This window comes from Myotis daubentonii, chromosome 10 (genome assembly GCF_963259705.1).
Source record: "Myotis daubentonii chromosome 10, mMyoDau2.1, whole genome shotgun sequence".
Lineage (NCBI taxonomy): Eukaryota > Metazoa > Chordata > Mammalia > Chiroptera > Vespertilionidae > Myotis > Myotis daubentonii.
In genome coordinates, this window is record NC_081849.1 from 23,560,477 (window position 1) to 23,575,220 (window position 14,744).

Here is a 14,744-nt window from a genome sequence, read left to right on the forward strand (position 1 = left end):
TGGGACCTTTCAGTCCGCAGGCTGACGCTCCATCCACTGAGCCAAACAGGTTACGGCTCATTGGTTGATTCTTGTATGTGCCCTAACCAGGGATCAAACCCGCAACCTTGGCCTATCAGGATAAAGCTCTAAGAAACTGAGCTACCCGACAGGCGAGAACACAAAGTTTTCATGGGCACTATTACTGGCTTAACATAGAAAGCCTCTACATTAAACATCTCCACTTCAAGGGGGGAGCTAAGAAAAATAGGAGAACAGTCTTCAGTACTGCACTGGCTTTATCCACCACAGAAATCAACATGCTCATGGAATACAGACGTTAACAGATTTGTTTAAACTTCTCAGCCATTTGCTACAGAATATGTACAAGTGGTTAATATTCTTGTTTCCATCTCACTTTTTAATTTTACTTTTAAATATGCTTTTTATTGATTTCAGAGACAGGAAGGGATAGGGAGAGAGGGATAGAAACATCAGTGATGCAAGAAAATCATAGATCAGCTGCCTCCTGCACACCCCCTACTGGGGATCAAGCCTGCAACCCGGGCATGTGCCCAGACTGGGAATCAAACCGTGACCTCCTGGATCATGGGTAGACACTCAACCACTGAGCCACACCAGCCAGCCTCATCTCACTTTTTAAAAATATATTTTATTGATTTTTTACAGAGAGAAAGGGAGAGGGACAGAGAGTTAGAAACATCGATGAGAGAGAAATATCGATCAGCTGCCTCCTGCACACCTCCCACTGGGGATGTGCCCACAACCAAGGTACATGCCCTTGACCGGAATCGAACTTAGGACCCTTTAGTCCACAGGCCGATGCTCTATCCACTGAACAAAACCGGTGAGGGCTCATCTCACTTTTTTAAACCCTGTATCTATGCTCAAGTTCTAACAGAATTTTTAAAATCCTCACCAAAAATCCAATCCAGGACCAGAGCCATCCTCTTTAGCACTATGCAACAGTCTAATTCAAATGTACAAACCTTACTTTTGTTTTGAAAGCTAATAGAAGGAAAATAGCTTTTCTGTTTTGAATTTCATTCCTGGGGAAATGGGAATAGATGCAAGACTTAAAGGTTATACACTACAGAGAAAACATCCTGTCCACTTCTAGCATGCTCACAGCTAATGGCCAAACCACCTGCAGAACTCTCATTTCTTCAGTCTCAGATGTTGCCCATAAATTCAAGATTGTGCTGTTTCATTTTATTTATTTTAGAACAGTCACCTTGTATCCAACTGAGTCAGCCCACTTTCTGCTGCCAAAGTGTTAACATGTTAAGCTGTTAAATTGTATGTGTATTTGTATTTGTGTGTATATATTGGAAGCTGGGTGGCTCATAGACGACAAGGCTGAGAGAATCAACACCGGGGATTTCTGAAAGGAAAGGGCAAGGTAGGAATGTTGGGTGACACAAACTTCTGTCTAGATCTTTTAAATATATTTTTATTGATTTCAGAGAGAGGAACAGAGAGAAAGAAACCTCGATGATGAGAATCACTGATGGGCTGCCTCCTGCACACCCCCTACTAGGGATCAAGCCCAAAACTCAGGGATGTGCCCTGACCAGGAATGGAACTTCGACCTCCCAGTTTCATAGGTCAATGCTCAACCACTGATTCCCACTGCCAAGTTTCTGTCTAGATCTTTTTTTTTTTTTTTAAATTTTTATTGATTTCAGAGAGGAAGGGAGAGGAGAGATAGAAACATCAATGATGAGAGAGAGAATCATTGATTGGCTGCCTCCTGCACGCCCCCTATTGGGGATCAAGCCCACAACCCAGGTACGTGCCCTTGACTGGAATCAAACCCCAGAAACCCTCAGTCCGCAGGCCAATGCTCTATCCACTGAGCCAAACCAGCTAGGGCTGTATAGATCTTTTAATCCCAGATATGGTTCTCTCAGTAAGCACTCTCCCTGGACTAAGTACTAAACTAATAAAAAGCTTTTATTTTAGAGAGACTATGGAGGGAAGAAGTATGTATTTTAAAGTATCAAGTAGCTAAAAAAGACAACTAAAACTTTGAACTGCAAGATTTAGAAAAGTTCTTTTAAAAAATCTATTTGCAGTCCTGGCTAGTGTGGCTTAATTGGTTGAGCATCATCCATGCACCAAAAGGCCGTTGATTTGATTCCCAGTCAGTGCACATACACAGGTTGTGGATTTGATCCCTGTTGTGGTGCAACCGGATCTATGTTTCTCTCCTGAATGATATTTCTCTCTCATCATCGATGTTTCTGTCTCTCACCCTTCCTCTCTCTCTAAAAAGTAAAACATATTAATTTTTAAAAATCTACTTGCCTCTGAGTTTCCTAAATTAAAAATAACATCTGTGCAGCCCTGGCCAGTGTGGCTCACTTAGCCATGCACCGAAAGGCTGCTGGCTCCATTCCAGGGCATATGCTCAGTTATGGGCTCGATCCCCAGAAGGGGACATTCAGGAGGCAACTGATCAATGTTTTGCTCTCACATCCATGTTTCTCTCCCTCTCTCTCTCTCTCCCTCTCCCTTCTCTCTCCCTCTAAATCAGTAATAATATCTTTGGGGGGAAAATAACATCTGTTCAGTACTCACTGTTGCCCTGCATATCAAAGAACATATGTTTGAATACTCTCCATAAAACTAACACAAGCCGAAACCGGTTTGGCTCAGTGGATAGAGCGTCGGCTTGCGGACTGAAAGGTCCCAGGTTCGATTCCGGTCAAGGGCATGTACCTGGGTTGCGGGCACATCCCCAGTGGGAGATGTGCAGGAGGCAGCTGATTGTTGTTTCTCTCTCATCAATGTTTCTAACTCTCTATCTCTCTCCCTTCCTCTCTGTAAAAAATCAATAAAATATATTTAAAAAAAAAAAAAAAAAAAAAAACTAACACAAGTGTGAGGTTACCAAGAGCAAATACCAAGCATGCACACACCAACAAGTGTTTGCTGTTCTGTGCTATATGTTTAACATTTCTTTCTTTTAAGGCCCTGAGAATTTCAAAATAGTACAACTCTCTCCAACTTGGTCTCTAAATCTGCTATTTAAAAGGCTGGCAGGCCTCAACATTCATGCTGTAAAGCCAGACAAGTGCTCCTATTAAACAGGACTCACAGCTATGGAATGCCAAAAGTGGCAAGGATCCCAAAGAGATCTATCTCTTCTATCCTCATCTTCACACACACACACACACACACACACACACACACACACACACACACACAGTTGATTTAATAAGAGTCACTCAAGCTTTCTAAAGGAAGTTCTTTAGACTATATTCATACTTGTTATGATACAGCAATAATGAGAGAAAGATTGAAAATATCCTGATGAAAGACACTGTCCTAAAATACAAGCTCTTAAAATTACCAACCCTGTACAAACCTACACCCATTCTTATTTGACAATAGAAAGAAAATACCCTGAAGACTACCTGTTGTCATACTTCAAACCAAGCAGCATAGAAAAGAGCAAATATATCATATGCTTGGCTACAATGATCTTTATTTTAGAAATCAATGACCAACTTCAGTTCAAAGGAACAAATTTCTATTATCAGCCTGTTTCCAAAGCACAGAAATAAGAGGCAAGCTAACAAGTGAAACCGAAAAAACCTTCATTGACCAGAATCTTTAAAATACCAAAATTCACCGAAACTGGTTTGGCTCAGTGAATAGAGCGTCGGCCTGTGGACTAAAAGGTCCCAGGTTTGATTGCGGTCAAGGGCATGTACCTTGGTTGCGGGCACATCCCCGGTGGGGAGTGTGCAGGAGGCAGCTGATCGATGTCTCTCTCTCTCATCGATGTTTCTGACTCACTATCTCTCTCTCTTCCTCTCTGTAAAAAAATCAATAAAATATATTTAAAAAATAAAGATAAAATACCAAAATTCATTTCTAGACTTAAAAAAAAAATTCCTGTTAATACTCTGCTTAAAATCTTCACCAATTACTATCAGTGCCTGCAGTCCAAAACTCCTTCAGTCTGCCCACCCATCTGCAGATTCCCCTCTGCCTCTTCCTAGGCCTCCCAATCCTAGGACTCCACGCACAGTCATTAACACTCAGTAAGTTCTCTGAATGATGTGGTTTTACAGCTCCATGCCTTTGCCCAGTACCCTTCTCTCTACCTAGAACAGCCGTGGGCAAACTACGGCCCGGGCCGGATCCGGCCCGTTTGAAATGAATAAAACTAAAAAAAAAAAAAGACCGTACCCTTTTATGTAATGATGTTTACTTTGAATTTATATTAGTTCACACAAACACTCCATCCATGCTTTTGTTCCGGCCCTCCGGTCCAGTTTAAGAACCCACCGTGGCCCTCGAGTCAAAAAGTTTGCCCACCCCTGGGCTAGAATGTCCTTCAACTCTGTCTGAAAACACCTCCTCATGTTTCAAAACCAAGGTCAAGCTTCATCTCTCACAACAGCCGTGTTTCCAAGTGGACTGCACATTGCTCTGTTTCTGACACTTACAGGTTGACGAAACCTCCCTCTCCTAGGACAGGAGAAGTCATGTCTCAGTTCTCTTGGTAGCATCTTTACTGCTTTGCAAAGCGTCTGACAGAGAAATGGCACTCAGAATATTTGATCAGAAAAAAAGACTTAGAAAACACTGGGATACCATTTCACATCCATTATATTGGCAAATATTAGAAAGCTAGACAAGTGTTGGTTTTGATAGAAAAAAACACACACAGTAAGTCTCAAATGCTGTTAATGGAAATGTAAAGTTTACTACCACCACTTTGAAGAGTAAGATTTTCTTCTCTAGCAAAGCTAATGACTGTCACTACCACTAAGACCAGCAATTCTGCTTCAGGTTACAGACATTAACCACTATTTGCCAAATGTGGTGCCTGATTAGCATATTTTTTTAAAATGAGGGGATATACATATACATATACATATCTCATGGGTACATTTCACAAACATATGGGTAAATATCATTTTTGTAAAAGTACAGTGTCTAGTATGCATATATAAAACATATATGCTGGATATGAACATAAAGTACAATTCTTATTGTATCTACTAAATAAAAAAACCTGCCCACCCATCTGTGCTCAAAAAGACATTCATAAATGTTCATTACAGCAATATATATAATGCTGAAAAACTGGAAATAACCAAAATGTACAATAACAAAATAGATATGTAAAATAAAGTACATGCATGTAACATTATAAATGAATTAAAAGCAAAGTTGAGCTACTTCTATCAACATCGATGAATCCCAAAGGTAATACTGAACTAAAATGTATGACATCATTTATTTACAAATGCATTAACAATGCTACCTATTACTTATGGATATGCACATATATAAGAAAGTAAAAAAATAATTGTATAAGATTTCACATGGGGCTTCATTTTAACTTCAGGTCTTAGTTCCTTTTTTAAAACATATTTTTTATTGATTTTAGAGAGAGGAAGGGAGAGGGGTAGAGAGATAAAACCATCGATGAGAGAGAAACATCAACTGGCTACCTCCTGCACACTCTCCACTGGGGATTGTGCCCTGACTGGGAATCCAGCCTTGACTTCCAGGTTAAGGGTCCATCTGTACTCACCATTCCACATTTTCTAAGGGCAGAAAAGTGGATTCATCTATTTTTAAAAGATTTTAATATGGCCACAGCATTCAGACAAGAAGAAATAAAAGGCAACCAAATTGGAAAGGAAGTAGTAAAACAGTCATTTGCAGATGACATAATACTGTATATAGAGAATCCTAAAGATCCCACCATAAAACTACCAGAACTGATAAAGAAATTCAGCCGAAACTGGTTTGGCTCAGTGGATAGAGCGTCAGCCTGCGGACTGAAGGGTCCCGGGTTCGATTCCGGCAAAGGGCATGTACCTGGGTTGCAGGCACATCCCCAGTAGGAGATGTGCAGGAGGCAGCTGATCGATGTTTCTTTCTCATCGATGTTTCTAACTATCTCTCTCCCTTCCTCTCTGTAAAAAACTCAATAAAATATATTTAAAAAAAAAAAAGAAATTCAGTAAAATAGCAGGATACAAAATAAATATTCAAAAATCAATTGCATTTTTACACACTAATAATGAATTACCAGAAAGGGAAACTAAGAAAACAATCCCATTTATAATTGCCTCAAAAAAACAAACAAACAAACAACACTATGAATAAATTTAACCAAGGAGGTAAAAGACCTGTACTCAGAAAATTATAAGACACTGAGGAAAGAAACTGAAGGTACAAGTTAATGAAAGCATACACAGTGTTATAAATTGGAAGAATTAACATGATTAAAATGCCCATACTACCCAGAGCAATCCATAGATAGACTCAATGCAATTCCTATCAAAATGGTAATGGTGGTTTTTTCACAAAACTAGAATAATCCAAAAATGTATATGGAATCACAAAAGACCCTGAATAGTCACAACAATCTTGAGAAAGAAACAAAGTTGGAGGGATCACACTACCTGATATCAAACTATACTACAAGGCAATAGTAATCGAAACAGATTGGTACTGGCATAAAACAGAGATCAGTGAAATAGAATAAAGAGCCCAGAAATAAATGCACACCTATATGGTCAATTAATATATGACAAAGGAAGCGCTCTCTCTCTCTCTCTCTCTCTCTCTCTCTCTCTCTCTCTCTCTCTATATATATATATATATATATATATATATATACACATAAGCAAATAAGTAGCAGAGGACCTGAATACACACTTCTCCAGAGAACATTCAGATACCCAATAGACAGATGAAAAGATGCTCAATATCACTAATCATCAGAGAAATGCGAAAACCACAATGAGATATCTCACACCTGTCAGAATGGCTATCATCAATAAACAAGTGTTGGCAAGGATATGGAGAAAAGGGACCCCTCGTGCACTCTTGGGGGAATGTGGCATTGGTGCGGCCACTACAGAAAACAGTATGGAGGTTCCTCAAAAAATAAAAATGGAACTGTCTTATGACTCAGCAATTCCACTTCTGGGTATACACCCGAAGAAACCCAAAACAATAATTTGAAAGAAAATATGCACCACCCTGGTCAGTATGGCTTAGCTGGTTGAGCATTGTCCCATGCAGGCTCAATTCCCAGTGTGGGTCATGCAGGAGGCAGCCGATCAATGACCCTCTCTTATCACTGATAGGTTTCTCTCTCTCTCTCTCTCTCTCCCTTCCTCTCTGAAATAAATTTTTTTCCAATTTCTATTGAACAAAAAACTTAATACTGCCATATTATGCAATTTTATCTGAATCACCCATATCAACTAACTTCCAGAATAAGATGAAGTTTTACTCATAAAAATGTGACAGCTGAGAGAAAAAGTGCCCCCTGGCCAGTGTGGCTCAGTTAGTTGGAGCATCCATCTCATACACCAGCAGGTGGTGAGTTCTAATCCTGGTCGGGGCACATACTGAAGATTTTGGGTTCTATCCCAGGTAAGGGCACGTGAAAGAAGCAACTGATCAATGTTTCTCTCTCACATCGATGTTTCTCTCTCCCCGCCTTCCTCTCTCTCTAAAATCAATTTAAAAAACTAAAAATGTTGAAAACAAAAAGGATCTATGCCCAGCCAGTGTGGCTCAAAGGCTGAGCGTCGACCCAGGAACCAAGAGGTTGCTGGTTCGATTCCCAGTCAGGGCACATGCCCGGGTTGCAGGCTCGATCCCTAGTGGGGGGCGTGCAGGAGGCAGCTGATTGATTGATGATGTTCCTCTCTCATGGATGTTTCTATCTCTCTATCCCTCTCCTTTCTCCTCTCTGTAAAAATCAATAAAAACCTTTAAAAAATAAAAATAAATAAAAGAAAAAGGATCTACAATAAGGCCAAGTTAAAAGCCTACCACTATATTTTAAGCAAATATTACTGCCAACCTAGAATTGGTTCTGCAATATTAATCATAATTTAAAACAGCCCTTTCTTGCTACTGAACAAGCTTAGACACTTTTTATGCAACTATACGTTAACTGTTTGAAAGAATTCGAACAAGGGCCTTACCCCACCTACTAAACCATACTGCCTTTCAAGAGGTACTCTATATTGCCTGGTCAGTGTGGCTTAGTTGGTTGAGCATATCCCAAGAAGTCGCCGGTTCAATTCCCAGTCAGGGCACATGCCTGGGTTGCAGACTCAATTCCCAATAGGGGGCATACAGGACGCAGCCTAACCATGTTTCTCTCTCATCAATGTTTCTCTCTCTCTAAAAAATCAATAAAAACATATTGGGGGGGGGGGGAAGAAATACTCTATATCAGTGGTTCTCAACCTTCCTAATACCGCGACCCTTTAATACATGTTGTGGTGACCCCCAACCATAAAATTGTTTTCGTTGCTACTTCATAACTGTAATTTTATTACTGTTATGAATCGTAATGTAAATATCTGATATGCAAGATGTATTTTCATTGTTACAAATTGAACATAATTAAAACATAGTGATTAATCACAAAAACAATATGTAATTATATATGTGTTTTCCGATGGTCTTTGGCGACCCCTGTGAAAGGGCCGTTTGACTCCCAAAGGGGTCGTGACCCACAGGTTGAGAACCGCTGCTCTATATGAAAAACAAAATTGAAACAAAACATAAGGGAACCATAAGATTCCTTCTTATAAAACATATAATGAGCAGGTACACACTTGCCCCAAAGAACAAAATCAGCTTAAGTTGGCTGCTCCTCATTACCAGACAAGGACAGTGACATCTCACCTCAATTCCAGCATCTGTAATTATGGCAACAACTGACGCTGTCATAGAGTTGGTCAAGCATGGTAAACAAAGCATTTGAATTCTCAGGTCAGCAGGTGATGAGTTAACACTGGATAGCATTTTAATAATTACAATTTCACAATACTTAACCCCTTGAGTGCCGGGGAGCGCGATCGCGCTCATCCTGTCTATCACCAAAAGTGACGGGAGCGCTATCAAAGCTTCGAAATGGCGTCCAGTTCTAAGTCTGCTTTTATTAATGATGATGATATTGCTAAATATGTCAATGTAGTAAAGGTTTCTTTAAGTGTTTGAATATGTAACTTCATTTACTTGCGATTCATAATTTTTTTCCTAAACTGCTGTAAAATCAGCAAAAATGCCTTGGCAATTTTAGCATAGTTCCTAGGATACTGGTTGGCACTCAAAGGGTTAATTCTAGGGATGCATTTCTAGAAAGGAAAGGGCAACAAGTGCTACTGGCATAAGACAGGGGCTTTTCCTACTCAAACTTTTATTAATGCAGGTTTCTAAATATGAAGCAACATCTTATTACCATATTTCAAAGTCAGAAAGGAAGATGTCAAGGTTTTCTATTTCATACTTCTAAATACCCTAGTAAATATTCATACAATATTCATACCAAGAAAGTAATAAACTGCAGAACTTATTTTAACTATCCATATCCATCTGTAAAGATAATTATATTCAAAATAAGATTTTAAATTTGTTAAAAACTACTTTCAATTCTCTATTCCCTAGAAGGCAATACATATGGCTATGAAAGTTTTTTACATTTTATATATGAAAACAACCAGAGTTATATACAAAATGTCTACAAATAAAATCAGAATGTTCAACTTGCAACGACTTAGAATCATCCAGCCAACACCTTATTCCATAGGTAAGGAAACAGATACCCAAAAAGGAAGTGAAAGGCACAGGGCCCCATGGCACTGAGCAACAGAGCCAAGGGCAAGAACCCTGGATGGTCTACCAGGCAATTTTCACACTAGACGCTGCCTCTCCTCTACCAAACTCCCACATTAGGTCCTCAAGCTAAAGTTTGAAGATACCAGCTAAACTATAAATAAAAAGAACCAAGTTAATATTTCTTCTTTTCCCTTAATGCCCAAAAGTAAGTAATTTTATCATATAAGCCCCGTCTTCTAGCAAAGCAGAACCTAGAAGACACTGGATAAAGGTAAGAGTAATTTTATGGACTGGCATTCAAGGCATGGGTCGCCTAAGCCAGGCCTAAATGATGCTCCCAAATACGTAAATAAAAGAAAAAATAAAACTTAACATTCACTGTGGCAGACACTGCTGGTGAACCAACCCAGTATCTATTCTCCCCTTCTTCCTTACTAATAAAACTCCGATTTTATTAAAGGCAGTTCAAAAGCAATGGTTCTTAGCCTCTCTTGCACCTAGGTCAGCTGACATCTCTTGCCCAGGATAAAAGTGCAATTTGTAAGGAAGATCACCCAGAAAAGCTTTTTAAAAGTTGGGGGAGAGGGGGTACAAGTCCTGGCCAGGTGGATCTGTTGACTGGAGTGTCATTCTGATGTGCCAAGGTTATGGATTCAACTCCTGGTCAGGGCACATGCAAGAGTCAACAGATAAGTGTGTGATCAACAAATGGATGTTTCTGTTTCTCTCTCTCTCATCAACTAAAAAAAAAAGCTAGAGGGTGATAAAGTCTTAGCTAGTTCTTATACCTTTGCCTTCCTCACCCTTTTCTTCCTCCTCCTGCATGAAACATTAATGTTATGGTAGGAGTGGCCCCTTGAAAAACTAAGCCACACATTAAGTCTGGGTAAAAAGACAGAAGGAATCTAGGTCCCTGATGACATCAACGTTGCCCTTATGTGCCTACCTGCTAACTCCATGTTATAGCTACATTATTTCAGATCTGTTACTAGCAGCCAACTAGTTATTCACTAAGCAATTGCTGTTATTCACTAAGCAATTACATACTAAATGTATTCACATATACTATTTCGTGATTCTTCAAGCAATCCTATAATGTGGTATTTTCTTCATGTTTTGGATGAGGAAACAAAGGCAGATGCAATTTAAATCTGTGACTGAAACCGATGGTCAATCCACTCTATTTTACTTTTCAAATGTAGTACATATCTGAAAAAAATAGTTATGCACTCCAAAGTACTATCTTAATCATTTCTCATAAAATGTGTCACAAAATCATGCATTCCATCTATAAAAACCATTAAGCCCAGCCAGTGTAGCTCAGTTGTTGAGCACTGACCTATAAAGCAGAAGGTCATGGTTTGATTCCCAATCACAACACATGCCCAGGTTGCATGCTTGATCTCCAGTGCGGGGCGTGCAGGAGGCAATGATTCTCTCTCATCACTGATGTTTCTACCTTTCTCACTCTCCCTTCCTCTCTGAAATCAATAAAAATATATTTAAAAAACAACAACATTAAAACCCTGCCAACTCATAATCAGATTTTAACAACCTCTATGGGTATGTTCTTTACTAAGAGTCCTCCTTTGGTTGACAGATGATGAGAGATCATACCTCCAACTAAGTATCAGATGTAGCCCTGAGTGTCCATTAAATCCTAAATTGGAAAAAGCTAGCCTATTCAAATTACATCAACCCTCATAATCTTGGTCACACACACTGCACTATAAAACTACATTCTTAACAGGGACTACGTTACAACCTCTGATCTTTAAATCAACCTAAGCCACCAGACACCTCCCATCCTCACAGGTACCCGCCTCTATGGCATTCAGCTTCCTCCAGGAAACCTTCTCAAGGCTTGATACACTCAACTCCACCCTATTCCAAGGTTCTACCCTCTTTTTAAACTTATTTTTACGCTTTTAAGTGCCTATAGTCTTTATTTGTGTAGTATCTTTAGGGGTGCTGACCCCCTGCACAATCAAAAACCCATGTATAACTTTACTTATTTATTTATTTGTTAATCCTTCACCCGAGGATATTTTTCCATTGATTTTTAGGGAGAGTGGAAAAGAGAGGGAAAGACAGAGAGAAACATCAATGTGAGAGAAACACGTCCATTGGTTGCCTCCTGCACATGCCCTGACCAGGGCCTGGGCCGGGAAGAAGCCTGCAATCAAGGTATGTGCCCTTGAGAATCGAACCAGGAACTCTTTAGTCCACAAGCCGACGCTCTATCCATTGAGCCAAACCAGCTAATTTTTTAAAAAACTGATTTCAGCCGAAACCAGTTTGGCTCAGTGGATAGAGCGTCGGCCTGCGGACTGAAGGGTCCCGGGTTCGATTCCGGTCAAGGGCATGTACCTGGGTTGCGGGCACATTCCCAGTAGGAGATGTGCAGGAGGCAGCTAATCGATGTTTCTCTCTCATCGATGTTTCTGACTCTCTCTCTCTCTCCCTTCCTCTCTGTAAAAAAATCAATAAAATATATTTTAAAAAAAACAAACTGATTTCAGAGAGGGAGGGAGAGGGAGAGAGAGACAGAAACATCAATGATGAGAGAGAATCATTGATTGGCTGCCTCCTGCACAACCCACACTGGGGATCGAGCCGGCAACCCAGGCATGTGCCCTGACTGGGAACTGAACTGTGACCTCTTGTTCACAGGTTCACACTCAACCACTGGGCAACACCACCTGGGCCATGTATAACTTTTGCCTCCCTAAAAACTTAACTTCTAATAGCCTACTGTTGACTGAAAGCCTTAGAGATAATGTAAATGGGCAATTAACATACTTTTTTTGTTATATGTATTATAAAATAAAGCTAGAGAAAAGAAAATGTTAAAATCACGAGAGAAATTACATTTACAGTACTGTATGTATTTATTGAAAAAAAATCCACATTTAAGTGGATCTGTGCAGTCCAAATCCATGTTATTCAAGGATCAATTGTATCTCCGTGTTATAGTCCTAATCGTTTTTATATAAAATTAACAGAAGCACAGTGTTAATAATAGGATTTGATAACTTATCTTTAAATAGACTTATTCGAGAGAACAGAAAAAGCTCTCAAGATTAAGAAATGAGCAGCTGTGCCTTTTAGGTCTTCATAAAACCATGTAGAATAAATATTAACAGTGCTTAGATTCAGAATAACAGAAGCCAAAAGTAAACTTGTGATTTAACTCCTCAAGTTTCAGTAAAGTATTAATAAATTTAATGTTTTTAGTTAAAAGAAAATTTTTAAAAATTTATTCTGCTACTCTTCACTCCTTTTCCAAGAGCTACACAGTAAAACCTCCCAAGGCCTGCTTTACACAGAAATGGAATAACTCAATACTTACCATTATGTTCCCACCAACAATATGATTAAAAAGAAAGGCAGGCAGCTCGGCCACAGACATGCCATCCAGACTAAGGAAGACCTGAAAACTTCAGGGCCACGTGAGCCACAGCCACATCGGCAAGCACAGGAAGCACGGGGGGGGGGGGGGGGGGGCGGAGTAATGCTGGTGGCTTGCATCATCACAGGATCAACTTCGACAAATATCACTCAGGTTACTTTGGGAAAGTTGGTATGAGGCATTACCACTTAAAGAGGAACCAGAGCTTCTGCCCAACTGTCAACCTTGATAAGCTGTGGACCTTGGTCAGTGAGTAGACACAGGCCAATGCTGCCAAGAGCAAGACTGGAGCTGCTCCTATCACTGATGTGGTGTGATCAGGCTATTACAAAGTTCTGGGGAAGGGAAAGCTCCCAAAGCAGCCTGTCACTGTGAAGGCCAAGTTCTTCAGCAGAAGAGCCAAGGAGAATATTAAGGGTGTTGGTGGGGCCTGTGTTCTGGTAGCTTGAAGCTACATGGAGGGAAGTTCATTAAAATGTCCACAAGTAAAAAAAAAAAAAAAAAAAAAGGAAAGGCAAAAGACTTTGCATATAAAAAACAAAATTTGTAAGTTTTACATTTTATTTTAAAAGCCAGAATTCTGGCATTGAAGTCTAGTCTTCTAGCTTGAAATAAAGATAACTGCTTTATTGCCAAAACCGGTTTGGCTCAGTGGATAGAGCGTCGGCCTGCGGACTGAAGGGTCCCAGGTTCGATTCCGGTCGGGGGCATGTACCTGGGTTGCGGGCACATCCCCAGTGGGAGATGTGCGGGAGGCGACTGATCGATGTTTCTCTCCCATCGATGTTTCTAACTCTCTACATCTCTCCCTTCCTCTCTGTAAAAAAATCAATAAAATATATTTAAAAAAAAAAAAAAGATAACTGCTTTATTAATGAAATATTCTAACAATGGGTGCCCACTATCAGCTGTCCAGAGTCAATTCCGTGTCTGATAAAAATAACATTTAATACAGCATATCCTATAGCCCAAGAAGTAAACTGCTATATCCATTGTATTTCTTCGTCTCCACACAAAAGGAGGCACTACATTATTTCATCATATCAATGACACAACACTGTTTTATGACACAACATGAAAGAAAAAAGCTGACAATCAAAATGTGACTCACCACCAATTGGAAGATATCTCAATTTCAAGGATGTTAAGATGCAAGAAAAAATGTCTTAGAAGCTGTAACATATAGAACAAATCTGACATTCTTCACTAACATGAAAACATTTGCCATCTTCACACCCCACCAATTTTCTTTCTTGGCTAAGAGTATATTTACATGGTTTATTGTACAATTCAATTCAATCTGATTCAAATATTTTATCAAAGATCATAGTATTATGCCAACACTATGCTAAGGACAAATGAAGTACATCTTAGACTTTATAACATGACAACTTCTCTTCCAACATAGAGTAGCCCCCTTATCTGTGGAGAATATGTTCCAAGACCCTCTGGTGGATGCCTAAGACCTCAGAGAGTACCAAACCCTATATATACTTATCTCTTTTTTCCTATACTTATCTTTTCACTTAAAGGAAGCACTTTACAGCTTCTCTTTGGCATATCTGAATTACCAACATCACTACTCTTATATTTTGAGGTCATCATTAAGTAAAATAAGGATTACTGCCCTGGCTGGTTTGGCTCAGTGGACAGAGTGTGGGCTTGTGGACTGAAGGGTTCGGGTTTGATTCTGGTCAAGGGCACA

General features: G+C 39.7%; 1 protein-coding gene and 1 pseudogene across 2 annotated transcripts in view; one reads left to right on the forward strand and one right to left on the reverse strand.

The window, feature by feature from the left end:
- UBE2H (ubiquitin conjugating enzyme E2 H) overlaps nt 1-14,744 on the reverse strand; it is a 109,358-nt gene that overhangs the window by 78,451 nt on the left and 16,163 nt on the right. The gene's annotated exons all lie outside the window — the stretch shown is intronic.
- Nucleotides 13,038-13,537, forward strand: LOC132242750 (large ribosomal subunit protein uL15-like; annotated as a pseudogene).